The 13,813-nt window shown below is 43.0% G+C and overlaps 1 long non-coding RNA gene across 1 annotated transcript; it reads right to left on the bottom strand.

The window, feature by feature from the left end:
* Positions 1 to 4,379: 4,379 nt before the first annotated feature.
* On the bottom strand, positions 4,380 to 5,475 carry LOC116374087 (uncharacterized). The gene is made up of 2 exons (XR_004209902.1): positions 5,033 to 5,475; positions 4,380 to 4,943 (listed from the first exon to the last, which is right to left on the bottom strand). It is a non-coding gene; the product is annotated as an uncharacterized LOC116374087 (long non-coding RNA).
* Between the last annotated feature and the right edge of the window lie 8,338 nt (positions 5,476 to 13,813).

Below are 13,813 nucleotides of genomic sequence, written 5' to 3' on the forward strand. Positions count from 1 at the left end.
TAGCTAAACAATGGACCGTAATAACAACTCATGATGTTACTGCCCTGCATGAATCTGCAGGTAGCTAACCACCCAGGTCTATGGTTATAACTACAGTAGTCAAGCAAAGTGTCTGATATTCAAAGAATAAGATCACACATAGCTTTAGCTAGCAACTCAACTAGCTAATGTTAGCTAGCTAAAAGTACACTTGAAATGAAACCATTTTCTGTCAAAATTAGAAATGTAGCTAGCTAGACTATCTTACCCATATACAGTGGGGCAAAAAAGTATTTAGTCAGCCACCAATTGTGCAAGTTCTCCCACTTAAAAATATGAGAGAGGCCTGTAATTTTCATCATAGGTACACTTCAACTATGACAGACACAATGAGAAAAACAAATCCAGAAAATCACATTGTAGGATTTTTAATGAATTCATTTGCAAATTATGGTGGAAAATAAGTATTTGGTCAATAACAAAAGTTTATCTCAATACTTTGTTATATACCCTTTGTTGGTAATGACAGAGGTCAAACATTTTCTGTAAATCTTCACAAGGTTTTCACACACTGTTGCTGGTATTTTGGCCCATTCCTCCATGCAGATCTCCTCTAGAGCAGTGATGTTTTGGGGCTGTTGCTGGGCAGACTTTCAACTCCCTCTAAAGATTTTCTATGGGGTTGAGATCTGGACACTGGCTAGGCCACTCCAGGACCTTGAAATGCTTCTTACGAAGCCACTCCTTCGTTGCCTGGACGGTGTGTTTGGGATCATTGTCATGCTGAAAGACCCAGACACGTTTCATCTTCAATGCCCTTGCTGATGGAAGCAGGTTTTCACTCAAAATCTCACGATACATGGCCCCATTCATTCTTTCCTTTACACTCATCAGCCATCCTGGTCCCTTTGCAGAAAAACAGCCCCAAAGCATGATGTTTCCACCCCCATGCTTCACAGTCGGTATGGTGTTCTTTGGATGCAACTCAGCATTCTTTGTCCTCCAAACACGACAAGTTGAGTTTTTACCAAAAAGTTATATTTTGGTTTCATCTGACCACATGACATTCTCCCAGATCGAGGGAGATTATCAGTGGTCTTGTATGTCTTCCATTTCCTAATAATTGCTCCCACAGTTGCTTTCTTCAAACCAAGCTGCTTACCCATTGCAGATTCAGTCTTCCCAGTCTGGTGCAGGTCTACAATTTTGTTTCTGGTGTCCTTTGACAGCTCTTTGGTCTTGGCCATAGTGGCGTTTGGAGTGTGACTGTTTGAGGCTGTTGACAGGTGCCATTAATACAAGTAACGAGTGGAGGACAGAGGAGCCTCTTAAAGAAGAAGTTTACAGGTCTGTGAGAGCCAGAAATCTTGCTTGTTTGTAGGTGACCAAATACTTATTTTCCACCATAATTTGCAAATAAATTCATGAAAAATCCTACAATGTGATTTTCTGGAGAGAAAAAAATTCTAATTTCGTCTGTCATAGTTGAAGTGTACCTATGATGAAAATTACAGGCCTCTCTCATCCTTTTAAGTGGGAGAACTTGCACAATTGGTGGCTGACTAAATACTTTTTTGCCCCACTATATATACATCATGGTTGGATGCGTCTCCTGTCTGATGCCATGCATGGTTGCCCTTAGTTTGCAGATGTAATCCAGAACGGTGTTTTCACCATCTCCTTAGCTATCATACCCAAATTCCACTCATTTCAAAACTCGGTCCTCCAGAAAGTGGAGAGCATACACATAACATTAGCTAGCGAGCCAGCCAGCTAACATTACCTAGCTAACAGTACACTTTAACTTGACATTAGGTTTATGCAGTTTTACTAAGCGATACATTGAAAAAAGCAGTGATTACCTAGACATACAGACCAGCTCCAATAGACAGTGTGCTATATGACAGACCAATCCAAACTCATCTCTTGGCATGTCCAGCCCACTCATTGTCTCAGCCAATCATGGCTAGCATGAAAGTTTCTCACTTTTCTGTGGCTAATTTACAGATGGCATTTTCTGTGGCATATTTACAGATGGCATACAAGTTTTATATTAATGCACATGAAAGTTCACATGTTGGAGAAGGCATTTCTTCAAAACGCATTTTGATGGAAACATTATTTTTTTTAACCTCCAAACGGCTCACCTGTGAAGTCGTGACTTGCAACATACACCTAGTTTCCTGAATCAGGTCACATTTTGTAACGTTACAGCCTTATTATAAAGTGAATTAAATAGTCCCCCCCCCCCTAAATCTACACACAATACCCCATAATGACAAAGCAAAACCAGTTATTTAAAAAAATGTTTAAATATATATATTTTTTAATTTATAAATAATATCTAATTTAATATCACATTTACATAAGTATTCAGACCCTTTACTCAGTACTTTGTTGAAGATCCTTTGGCAGCGTTTTACAGCCGCGAGTCGTCTCGGGAATGACTCTACAAGCTTGGCACACCTGTATTTGGGTTAGTTTCTTTCATTCTTCTCTGCAGATCCTCTCAAGCTCTGTCAGGTTGGATGGGGAGCGTCGTTGCACAGCTATTTTCAGGTCTCTCCAGAGATGTTCAATCGGGTTCAATTCTTGGTCTGGCTGGGCCACTCAAGGACATTCAGATATTTGTCCTAAAGCCATTCCTGCATTGTCTTGGCCTGTATGCTTAGGGTCGTTGTCCTGTTGAAAGGGTAAACGTTTGCACCCGTTTGAAGTCCTGGGTGCTCTGGAGCAGGTTTTCATCAAGGATCTCTCTGTACTTTGCGCCGTTCATCTTTCCCTTGATCCTGACTCCCAGGCCCTGCTGCTGAAAAACATCCCAAAAGCATGATGCTGCCACCACCATGCTTAACCGTAGGGATGGTGCCAGGTTTCCTCCAGACGTGATGCTTTGCATTCAGGCCAAAGAGTTCAATCTTGGTTTCATCAGACCAGAGAATCTTGCTTCTCATGGTCTGAGAAACCTTTAGGTGACTTTTGGAAAGCTCCAAGTGGGCTGTCATGTGGCTTTTACTGAGGAGTGGCTTCCGTCTGGCCACTCTACAATAAAGGCCTGATTGGTGGAATGCTGCAGATATGGCTGTCCTTCTGGAAGGTTCTCACATCTCCACAAAGGAACTCTGGAGTTCTGTCAGATTGACCATCTGGTTCTTGGTCACCTCCCTGACCAAGGCCTTCCTTCCCCGTTTGCTCAGTTTGGCCAGGCGGCCAGCTCTACGAAGAGTCTTGGTGGTTCCAAACTTCTTGCATTTAAGAATGATAGAGGCCACTCTGTTATTGGGGACCTTCAATGCTTCTGAACATTTTGGGTATCCTTCCCCCGATCTGTGCCTCGACACAATTCTGTCTCGGAGCTCCTCAAACAATTCCTTCGACCTCATGGCTTGGTGACAGGTGTGACAGGTGTGTGCCTTTCCAAATTATGGCCAATCATTTAAATTTACCACAGGTGGACTCCAAGGATGATCAATGGAAAGAGGGTGCACCTGAGCTTAATATTGAGTCTCATAGCAAAGGCTCTGAATAAGTTATTTATGTTTTTTTTATACATTTGCTAAAATGTCTAAAAACTTGTTTTCACTTTGTCATTATGGGTTATTGTTTGTAGATTGATGAGCAAACATTTTTATTTACTTAATTGTTGAATACAGCTGTAACGTAACAAAATGTGAAAAAGGGGCACTAAAGGGGCACTTCCTAAGTGACAAAAATGTAACTATACCACACACCACTTAAACTGGTAGGTCACTTCCATTCACGGGTGGCCAAAACAAACTAACTGAAAGCCATGCCCCCACTAAGCCACACCGCCAATAAATTGCGCAGTGTGCCTTGCGTGCGAGTGAATTTGATAGTGACAGAGACATGGTTGTTAATTTTATTTATTTTCAGTCCTGTGGCCTTCACCAAGTGAGTTCCTAGGCGTAAGTTATCATTCAAATTGAACTCTATGACCATGCGTTACATATCTAATAAGGCTTTATTTTAAGGCCTGGATTTACCATAATACAGTGGCCTGAAATTCATGGTTTATACAAGCCACATCAGGCCTGCAAGTAGGGTTGCAGGTTACAGATTTTCAAAAAATTCAGTTTGAAGGATTTATTGCTTATTCCCTCACGTTTGGGATTTTTGAAACCTAACTGGAAGTCACATAATGCTGGCTTTAAAGTGATGTGCAATTCCTACTGGAATCTAACCAGAGTTTGGGTATCCAACAGTGGGAATATTTATTTACGCACAACCTGCATTCATAACAAAGGCCTGGGTTAGAAAAATTGTGAAAAGACCGCCTAAACAATTCAACTGGAACCATTGCACAGGCTACTGAACCATTTCAGTAATCTGTGCAAGACATCTAACTAACTGATTGTAACATATACGAAGGGAGTCAGGAAGCAGGTGCAGAAGGTGAGTTTAATAATAATAAACATGATGAAAATACAAAACAGGAGAAGTGTACTGAACGTAAACAAAACCAATACTGCCAGCCTGATGAGGCTGCTGAGGGCTATATGAAAGGAGAGTAATCAGGGTGGTGATGAAGTCCAGGTATGCTTAACGATGGGGAGCAGGTGTGCGCAATGATGGTTGCCAGGTGTGCGCATTGTGGGTTGCCATGACCGGTGGTTAGTAGAACAGCGACATCGAGTGCCGGAGGGAGCGACAGTACCCCCTTGATGTGCAGCTCCAGCTGCAGGACGATGCCGGCCTGGAGAATGGTCCCAAGGGCAAGGCGGCGGGCCGGTCCGGACGGTGGAGAAAGAAATCTCAGATAATATTGGTGTCCAGGATGTCCGCCACCGGGACCAAAGAGCGCTCCTCAGGAACGTACCACTCTAAGTCCACCAGGTACTGGAGCCGACCCACACGACATTGTAGGCGGGGTCCCTTCGATGTCCAAAGGAGGTGGAGGGGTGTAGGGGGGGCAGCATCAGCCAGGTGGACCAGGAACCACCAGCCTGAGGAAGGAAACATGAAAGGAGGGTGAGATCTGCTAGTGGGTGGGGAGTTTGAAAGTATAGGTTACCACATTGACCCTCTGCAGGACCTTGAAGGGCCCCACAAACTGGTGGCTCAAGCTTCCGGCAGGGAAGGTGGAGCGGGATGTTCCTGTTGGAGAGCCAGATGCGATCACCAGGATGGAATACGGGAGCCTCACTGCGGTGGCGGTCCACCTGATCCTTCCAACAGAGGACGGCGCTGGAGCCTCACGTGGGCAGTGTTCCACACCTTCTCTGCATGCTGGAATCCCTGGTCAACTTTAGGGGCCTTGGTCTGGCTCGGAGTCCACGGAGCCAGGGCCGGCTGATATCCCAGGATGCACTAGATGGGAGTCAGCCCGGTGGAGGAGTGACGAAGTGAGTTCTGGGCGTTTTCCGCCCAGGGAAGAAACCAGACCCCACACGCCCTGCCGGTCCTGGCAGTGACTCCTTAGGAACCTCCCCCAGCTCCTGGTTGGTCCTCTCCACCTGGCGGTACCCAGATGCGAGACTGACCGTGACCCCCAGTCTCTCCATAAAGGTCTTCCATACTCATGATTATTGACTAACCTGTACCCTCGCAAACTGACTCGGTACCGGTACCTCGTTATTGTTATTTTATTGTGCTCCTTTTTTATGATTTTTTAAAAACTTTAGTTTATTTAGTACACGTTTTCAAAACTCTATTTCTCTAACTGCATTGTTGTTTAAGGGCTTGTAACTAATCGTTTCATGGTAAGGGCTACACCTGTTGTATTCGGGAAGGCTTTCCTGAAGCTTGGGTCCACGGTGAGGGTGAGTGGTGCTGTAATGTGCGTATTTGTGCCGGATCCTAGTGGATGTATATCCAGGGACAGGAGAGGAGAGTGGGTATGAAGTTAAGTTCAGGGAGGAGGCGAGAGCCTGGTCGATAAAGTTCCCCACGGCAGAGAGACAACACTTGAGGGACAGCCAGCCATTGAAATGGGAACCAGAAACGGTTGGGGGAAAATGATGATAATGGAATTGTCACGGCTGCCAATGGGCCCTCTGCTCTAGTGGACCCTGGGTTGGGACGCACCGGACGCCACTGAAGCTTGTGCCCAGCCTGGCCGCAATAGGGACAGAGCCCGAGCTGTCTCCCGGGACGCCACTCTGCAGCGGAGTGGTGAGTGGCCCCTACCTTCATGGATTCAGGCTCTGCCTCAGGACAGCCAAATGAGGAAGGGGAGTGGCTAGGTGGACACCGGCGCTTCCGAAGAAGGTTATCCAGATGGATAGCCATCGCCATCGAGAGCTTCCAAGTATATGTTGTCATCCCAACTACATCTGGACCTCTTCGCGCAGCCCTCTGTGGAATAGAGTGCTGGCTCATTCCATCTGCTGCAGGCTGCCACAGCCCAAAAGGTGAGGGCATACTCCACTGTGGTCTGGGCACCCTGCAGGAGTTGTAAAAGTCACTCATCTCCCTCTCTGCCCTCCAATGACGGTTGTCAGGTGTGCGCAATATGGGTTGCCAGGACCGGTGGTTAGTAGACCTGCGATGTCGAGTGCAGGAGGGAGGGAGCAGGAGTAGGTGTGACACTGATTGGATTAGTTAAAAAAATTTTGTTAATGAAAATTCATCATTGTACCTTATTCATCATTGAGTGTAAGCAAATACGTTTGTACCCCTTTTTTTGAGAGTGAGTCTGATTATTGTACATTTATATTCAAAACATTGGATAAAAAAATATACAGTTATACTCTATATCCGCACATGTACCCTAAAAGGTACAGAACAGTCCCATGTGAGATCATTATGTGTACTTCTGAATGTACATTATGCCCTCTATTTTTGGCTGGCGCTAAAGGAGCCGTGTCAAACGCACGTTAGTTCTCAATTTTTGCATGTGAAAAGTGGCACACTGGTATTTTCATTGCCCTAATGCTAGGTTTGGCAATTTACACTGCCTGTCTATCTATCAGGAATCAAGGTAAGACCCAAGTGCAGACTGTGTGAAGTAACAATGTTTATTGTAAGAACAGGGGCAGGCAAACGACAGGTCAAGGCAGGCAGGGGTCGATAATCCAGAGCAGAGGCCAACGTACAGGACGGCAGGCAGGTTCAGGGTCAGGTCAGGCAGAGGTCGGTAAGCCAGAGGTGGAGCAAAGGTACAGGACGGCAGGCTGGCTCAAGGTCAGAGACAGAAAGTGGTCAGGCACAGGGTCAGGACAGGCAACGGTCAAATACCAGGAGGACGATAAAAAGAGAGACTAGGGAAATCCAGGAGCTGAGACAAACCACTGGTAGACTTGGCAACAAATTGGCAACAGACAGACAGAAAACACAGGTATAAATACACGGGATAATGGGGAAGATGTGCGACACCTGGAGAGGGGTGGAGACAAGCACAAGGACAGGTGAAACAGATCAGGGCGTGACACTAACATCAGCTATCTTGGGGAGGGGTGGCAATATTTGAGGTGTGTCCTTAAAAACAAGAGCAAATGTGACAATTTCATACAGTGCTGATGGACGTTTTAAGATACACAAAAAGCAGGTCTTAACGGTAACACAGTTGAAAATTACACAGATTTTAAGAGAGGAAGCAAAGCCTATCCAGCCATGATGCACAGTGCCCATGGAAGTAGATGTGTGCCTTTTGTGCCAGTGAATCTCGTATTTAGAAACATACAAAAATGATTGTTTCCTTCATTTCATTTAATTTGATTAAAAACCAAACTTATTTGAAAGAATCAATGTCCATGGGTTTGTTGTGAGAACGTACATGGTTTTATTTATTCAAATGCAATTTCATCTGCTATTTCTGGAGAAGTGCAATTATGATCTTTAAGATGACTCCATGACATTTACAAAACATGACATTTGCAAGCATTGTAATAGTGAGTGGACATTCCCCCTTTCTCTGGATCTTTTTCCAGCTCCTTTGAAAAGTTTGGATGTTCGTAAAACCCTCCATAGTCTAAGTTGCGTTGTCTCTATTATACACCCAAGGGGAGCAATTATGGTCCCTGTAACTGTATTTAGACGTAGCCTACTTAAAACAAGTATTTTTTTTTCTTATTAGAATTACACACAGCCTTTTTAGGCTTTAACATTTATCAATAGCCTAGTCAAGTCAATCTTACTTATTGACTACGTTTGGCATGTCTTTGTCCAGACTGCAACTACAGTAGGCTTAGTCACTATTTCAGTGTGAATGTCATTGCCTATGTTCAACAATATATTTCCATATTGAATCAATGCAATGTGGACTGCAAACATGTTCAACTTATTTAGCAAATATGAGGCAGGCTATTTAACTAGCTAGGCTATAATAGACTAACATTTGAAATGGACTTGATGATAACACAATAAATAAAAGACCATAAAAACAACTTGAAGCAACCACATATTTAGCCATGAGCATGTTCTGATTGGCCAGTGAGGGGCCAAGCCTTGACACATCCACAACTTGTTTATTCATCAAAACTCAGCTCTTTCACTCCACCGCCAGCTACTGCGCCGATAATTCCAGTTGTGAAAATAGCAAGAATATTTCTGACACATCCCCTGAACCTATAACACTACTGCCAGTGCTAAGATTTACCATTGCTTTAGGTTTTTTAAAAGAGCCTTATGTAAAACAAAATTGTACCCCAGGGAACAATACTGTACCCTAATTGAGATTAGTGTGAGCTCTGATAATCATGGCCTTGCTGATGTTTCAATGCTGAGGGAGAGGGACAGATAGGGAGCCGACCGCACCATGGTCTTACTGTGTCTATTTCCATGCAGACAGGGGGTGGGGGAGCCTACCCCCAGTACGGGGCTCATGCCACCTTCTTCCATTTATTAGAGTAGAGTGAGCTCTATCTGATGACAAACTCAGATGTAGGGAGAGAAAGTCTTTATCATAGAGATGTGTAGAGATTGCAACCAGGGACGGATTGGAACCAGAAATCGGCCCTGGCATTTCTAACACACCAGCCCATTTTATACATTGAGGACCCCACACAGGTTTTAACCTTAGGGACTCCATTATTAGCCAGATAATGATAGTTTAATGCTAAAACAGACCCACTGTGCAAAAAAATGTATTAACTAATCTCTATGGTCTTTACAGACTACAATACATGGAAGGAGCACAGAAGCAACCAGAAGCTTTTGCCTCATTAAGCAGAGGTCAATGTTGCCATCTAGTGGCTGTACTTAATAGAATAACCAAAAAAGTTGAGACAGTGGAGAGACAGAGAAATGCACAAAGCCACACACACACACGCACGCGCGCACACACACACACACACACGCACACGCACCAGCGCACACACACACACGCAAACGCACGCGCGCACACACACACACACCGCGCGTGTGCACACACACACACACACACACACATGCACACACACACACAGAAATTCAGGAAAGCCCAGGATAAACAAACTCAATGTATCTTGTGCTTTGGTCATTTGGTCATGACCACAAATTGTGTCATTGTACAAGTATCACTTCTGAGCCCTTGAGTGTGTCATTGCAGTATGTCACTCTGGAAGTGGTTTCTGTTACCCTGGAAACCAGTCTGTTTATTCTCTCTTGACAACTCCACAAAATGGTCATGTGTGGCGATGAGCAGAAACAGATCGGGGAGCAGGCTAAGTATTCTGTTGTTCAGAATGAATTGTGCAAGTTTGGAAACAAGCCCACAATACTTAGAATCTAGGCATACAATGCCTAGTGCTACAACTACATGATAATAACACGATAACAACCACGATAACCAGTCTGTGGCCTAATTTTCTTTAATTTGAAGGTACCTTGGGAATAGGAGACTGCAATTTTATAGTTGTCTCAAAAAGGCTGCATCCTTGTTGATTGGGACACAGTCTGTGTCTTTCTCCCATAACGATGAGTTGAACAGAATACAAAACAGTGGACAGGGGAGGTGGGGCTGCCCTATATTCTGGCGCCGTTTCGAAGTTGGATGGCGAGTTGATTGGTTCAACCGATTTCAGCCCATTACATTTTGATTGTCTTAGAAAGCTTTCTATTGTTTCACTGGCTTTTATTTGCGAGTTTCTTTGCAAGAAAACCCCTCCCTCCCTACACTATGGACTCCCCTAGTCAACTCACCCCTCCAACCTGTCAGAATTATAATATATTCAGATGCTCTGTCTGTATTTAATTGTTTATTCTCTGGCAAACATAATAGGAGTGATCTACTATTGGAGGCATTAACACTATTATGGAGAATTGAGAGACGGAGTAGTTGTGTGATTCTGCTGGTTCCCAGCCCACTTGTGTGTGGGAGGGAATTCAATTGTAACCCAGAAAGCAAAAGGGCTTTAAAACCACATATAACTGATATTCAGGCTCCACTTGGTAGAGGTGAGGCCAAATGTAAGATCAGAGTCATTTAAGGGCCAGTATTTATATGCCCTCCTATGAATGATCGGTGGACAAATATTGAAAGGTCAGATTAAGAAGAAAGAGGTGGTGCTTGTTGTGCCTATCACATTGCACATTGAACTCGTCCTTAAATTTGGTTGGCAAGTATGTGAATGGTTTATGTCTGAAGTGTATTGTTGATGAAATGATGGAGCATGTGCTGTTGTATTGTTGTATGTGGAAGAGAAGGAAATATTGATGTGTAAGAGTGTGTCAATTCATTAATAAGTAAAACGGGAAAGTGTCCTCCCCTCTTCGATAGCCACATTTCATTGATACTCGTGTGTATCCTATCCATTGGCATAGCGCAGTTTTGCAGGGCAACGCAGTGTTGAATACTTTTTCTTTGGGGCAGAGTAAGAAATGCGCAGTATTATAGCTTATCATGCCCTCCAGGACACCTACACCACCCGATGTTACAGGAAGGCCATAAAGATCATCAAGGACAACAACCACCCGAGCCACTGCCTGTTCACCCCGCTATCATCCAGAAGGTGAGGTCAGTACAGGTGCATCAAAGCTGGGACCGAGAGACTGAAAAACAGCTTCTATCTCAAGGCCATCAGACTGTTAAACAGCCACCACTAACATTGAGTGGCTGCTGCCAACACACTGACTCAACTCCAGCCACTTTGATAATGGGAATTGATGGGAAATGATGTAAAATATATCACTAGCCACTTTAAACAATGCTACCTAATATGTTTACATACCCTACATTATTAATCTCATATGTATACGTATATACTGTACTCTATATCATCTACTGCATCCTTATGTAATACGTATCACTAGCCACTTTAACTATGCCACTTTGTTTACATACTCATCTCATATGTATACACTGTACTCGATACCATCTACTGTATCTTGCCTATGCCGCTCTGTACCATCACTCATTCATATATCTTTATGAAGAATTTTCTTTATCCCCTTACACTTGTGTGTATAAGACAGTAGTTTTGGAATTGTTCGTTAGATTACTTGTTGGTTATTACTGCATTGTCGGAACTAGAAGCACAAGCATTTCGCTACACTCGCATTAACATCTGCTAACCATGTGTATGTGACAAATAAAATTTGATTTGATTTTATTTATTTTACACATTTTGCCATGAGGCTGAGAGAAACTGTTGCTGTCTTCGAGCTCAGGGATTTTTGAAAGACGGGACAATCTCACATTTTTTTCAACAAATATTTGTCTTAATGTTAACAACATTTTTAATATACAATTTCAATAGACCGAAGAATCAGCTATCAAAAAGGAATTAACCTCCTAATTGTAACGGGTTTCTTCCGTCGAAAGAGAGTCGGACCAAAATGCAGCGTGGTTAGTTTGATACATCTAAACTGGTGCTAATAACACAGAGACATGAACAATCACCCACAAACACACAGTGAAACCCGGGCTACCTAAATATGGTTCCCAATCAGAGACAACGATAATCACCTGACTCTGATTGAGAACCGCCTCAGGCAGCCATAGACTTTCCTAGACAACCCTACTCAGCCACAATCCCAATACCTACTAAAACCCCAATACAAAAACACACCACAAAATAAACCCATGTCACACCCTGGCCTGACCAAATAAATAAAGAAAAGACAAAATACTAAGACCAAGGCGTGACACTAATAAAAAAAAAATCTTCATAAAATGCAACTAACTGTATTTATGAAATCTCCATTAGACACCATAAAAGGTATTTCATTTTTACAATCCAAGTGTTTAAAGGTCTTGATTGTTTAATTCTAACATTATATAATTCAAATATGTAAGCTTTTAAATTATGCAAGATACTTGTATGGTCATGAATGTTTAATATTACAATTGTGTTATTTGAATTTGGCACACTCTAGCTTCACTGTTGTAGAACAGTGAATCAAATATTTTTTCTGAATATTGACAAAAAAATATTGATGGAGTTGACAACCGATACTCTGACAGACATTTTTGCCACTACAAATAAAAGTTCTATACAAACATTTGTTAAATATGGAAAATAATTCATTTGAAAATCCCCAATAAAAACAACCATTCAATAATTTCTTTCATCTTTTATTTCTTTCATCACATTCCCAGTGGAAGTTTACATACACTCAATTAGTATTTGGTAGCATTGCTTTTAAATTGTTTAACTTGGGTCAAACATTTTAGGTAGCCTTCCACAAGCTTCCCACAAAAAGTTGGGTGAATTATGGTCCATTCCTCCTGACAGAACTGGTGTAACTGAGTGAGGTTTGTAGGCCTCCTTGCTTGCACACGCTTTTTCAGTTCTGCCCACAATTTTTCTGTAGGAGGTCAGGGCTTTGTGATGGCCACTCCAATACCTTGACTTGGTTGTCCTTAGGCCATTTTGCCACAACTTTGGAAGTATGCTTTGGGTCATTGTCCATTTGGAAGACCCATTTGCGACGGATGTCTTGGTGTGTTGCTTCAATATATCCACGTCATTGTCCTACCTCATGATGCAATCTATTTTGTGAAGTACACCAGTCCCTCCTGCAGCAAAGCACTCCCACATCATGATGCTGCCACCCCCGTACTTCATGGTTGGGATGGTGTTCTTCAGCTTGAAAGCCTCCCCTTTTTCCTCCAAACTGGTGGTCATTATGGTCATTATGGCTAAACATTTCAACTTTTGTTTCATCAGACGAGAGGACATTTTTCCAAAAAGTACAATCTTTGTCCCCATGTGCAGTTGCAAACCGTAATCTGGCTTTTTTTTATGGCGGTTTTGAAGCAGTGGCTTCTTCCTTGCTGAGCGGCCTTTTAGAATATGTCGATATAGGACTCGTTTTACTGTGGATATGGATACTTTTCTACCTATTTCCTCCAGCATCTTCACAAGGTCCTTTGCTGTGGTTCTGGGATTGATTTGCACTTTTCGCACCGAAGTACATTCATTTCTAGGAGACAGAACGCGTCTCCTTCCTGAGCGGTATGATGGCTGCATGGTCCCATGGTGTTTATGCTTGCGTACTATTGTTCCCAATGCCAAACCAGTTGGAGAACGTTCTTAGAACATTCTAAAATATATATATATATATATAAATGTAACCATGTTTGAACTTTTAGGAAAAGTTCTGTTAAAATAGTGAAATTCCAATTTCAAGTTCATTAAATGTGCTGAGAATGTTCCAAAGCCAAGTGTCTTTCCTGCACCATTCCCAGAAAGTTGTGGGAAGGTTGTAATAACCACAGGACAACCATGCTCTCACCAAGCCCTAAGAAACATATGATTGTAAGAAAGGGATGAGAGCGATTGAGGAAGACAGATAAGAGACAGTTCGAATCTCTTGGGAGTGAAGAAGTGTCAATAATAATATGTCTCAGAGGCAGCCAGCCAGAGATTTTCTGAGCTGTTAGTCTTTTCTAATAGTTGCTGTGGAGTTCCCTCCCACTGGGCACAGACATCAATTCAACATCTATTCCATG

The sequence above is a fragment of the Oncorhynchus kisutch genome, linkage group LG5, assembly GCF_002021735.2.
Source record: "Oncorhynchus kisutch isolate 150728-3 linkage group LG5, Okis_V2, whole genome shotgun sequence".
Lineage (NCBI taxonomy): Eukaryota > Metazoa > Chordata > Actinopteri > Salmoniformes > Salmonidae > Oncorhynchus > Oncorhynchus kisutch.